Source organism: Amphimedon queenslandica, unplaced genomic scaffold (genome assembly GCF_000090795.2).
Source record: "Amphimedon queenslandica unplaced genomic scaffold, v1.1 AMPQUscaffold_7063_Cont20982, whole genome shotgun sequence".
Classification (NCBI taxonomy): Eukaryota; Metazoa; Porifera; class Demospongiae; order Haplosclerida; family Niphatidae; genus Amphimedon; species Amphimedon queenslandica.
This window is the reverse complement of record NW_003552649.1, coordinates 1-1,951: the sequence shown is the minus strand read 5'-3', so window position 1 is coordinate 1,951 and position 1,951 is coordinate 1. Positions and strand designations below refer to the sequence as shown.

The following is a 1,951-nucleotide window of genomic DNA, read 5'->3' as shown; positions in this document are numbered from 1 at the left end:
TAAAGACATTAAAACATTATACATGTACTTATACACTAATACATGTACATGTACACTTATATACATGTACAGTAACATACATTTGGTTAACTATAATGCATTGTTGACTGATTGACTTATTGTAATCATTATTATTGTTGTTCTTGTTGCTGCAGATTTTGTTGATAGGGTGTACTTTTGCTATTTTTGTTATTTTTTAATTTTAAAATTGCAAAAACAAAATTTGATGTCTTCACATCCGGTTTAGTTATCCAGTGTTTAGATATGCGTATGACGTCACAAAAGGGCGTTATATACCGGTTATTATTCAATTTATTGCTAATCTGATGACATCACACTATGTATAAGAAATTTTAAAATTTACATAGCAACATGCATAGCAACCAGAGTATCACGTGAAAAACAACATGTAGCCAATTAGGGGAAATCCCTATAGGCTATTAGGCTTTTGAACCTGTAAATATGGTAGGACAAGAGATGAGCTTCAAGAAGATACCCGACTTAAGTCTTCAAGATGATCTACAAGGTTACTACGGCAGAGGATAGCATGGGAAGTGCTTTGGATAGGCAGTGCTGTGGTGGATTTGTAGAAGTTTTCCAGTACTTCACTTTTCTGTCACTGAAAGGAAAAGTTTCATGGATGCTTATGATACTTTTGCTCTCGAGGTTACAATTTTTCTAGCACAGTTACAGGTAATTGATATACCATGCATATTACAGTATAATAAATTGCATAGGCTACTGAACCTGGTGTTAAGCTGTGTGTTAGTCTGTTGGAACAGTTACAGTAGTCAAGTGACTGAGTCAGGTCAGTGGAAGATACTAGGGAAAGTACTGGGCATGCTGGGTGTATGTGTAGTCAGTATTTACCCTAAGTCAGTCAATAATTGAGTGATGAAAGCGCTATACCTTTGATGTCATTAGATAATTTTATTTATTCATAGGCTTATTTCACTTTTAGTTCTCATCACAGATGTAACAGTGACTGTCACTATGCTAGTCTACTTAATTATTATAATAGTGTGTCGATGTGCTCTGTCTTTGTCATTCAAGTAGCAGCTGTTATTTAAACGAACTTGACAATGTATGTGTTATCTTAACTGTTTCTAGTGTGTGTAAATAATGTTGCAGTGTATGCAGTCTACTTCCAAACTTCATTCAACAACTCTACAGTGACTTTCAAGATGCTGTATTGCTTGATATAGGATATTTAGGCTATACAATCAAATTCGAAACATCGTCTGGTATTGGGATTTAAAAAATTGTAACTAGAACAAATGTTATATGGATGTGTAGCTCAACTCCTTATGAATCTGTTTCTGACATTTTTATGAATCAAAAAACTTATATTCCTAAGATATGGACAGATTACTGCAGGTGTATCAATTACTACACCTGGTGCGCAGTCTTTAGTGTAGCTTATTAGTCATGCGCAGTTGGTTTCATCTGATACCAGACAGTTTTTACAGTTATTATAGTCATAGAACAATGTATTTTGTGTTAATTGGGGCGAGCATAAGCGAGCCCCACTCAGGCGAAGTCTCCCTCCCTCCCTCCCTCCCTCCCTCCGTATGTATGTATGTACGTACGTCTCCAGTCACGCCTATTCTGGTCACACCCCATGTGTGCACAATATCTATTTAAAATCAATGATCTAATGCGGTAGCATTCTAATGAAATATTTTCATTGATGTGGGTGTGGTTGCAATGAAATTAAAATGGCACCTACCTTAGCCAATCTTACCTGCAGCAACATAGGACTGATCTCTTGTCAAGACACTTCATCAGCAGAGAAAATTCAAGAAAACACACATAAATCTTCAATTTTTTATTAATTATGGTGGAATGACAGAATATAAAAGCACTTCAAATGGCTCAGAGAAAAGAGAGTCTAAAAGCACTGCATGTGCTTGAAAATATCATAGTAAAAATTAAATTATACTTATTAAAG

The 1,951-nt window shown here is 35.3% G+C and overlaps 1 long non-coding RNA gene across 1 annotated transcript; it reads left to right on the top strand.

Annotated features, from left to right (window-relative positions):
* The first annotated feature begins 447 nt into the window (after window positions 1–447).
* Window positions 448–1,321, top strand: LOC109591847 (uncharacterized). The gene is made up of 3 exons (XR_002190040.1): window positions 448–693; window positions 738–808; window positions 945–1,321. It is a non-coding gene; the product is annotated as an uncharacterized LOC109591847 (long non-coding RNA).
* The last annotated feature ends 630 nt before the right edge of the window (window positions 1,322–1,951 follow it).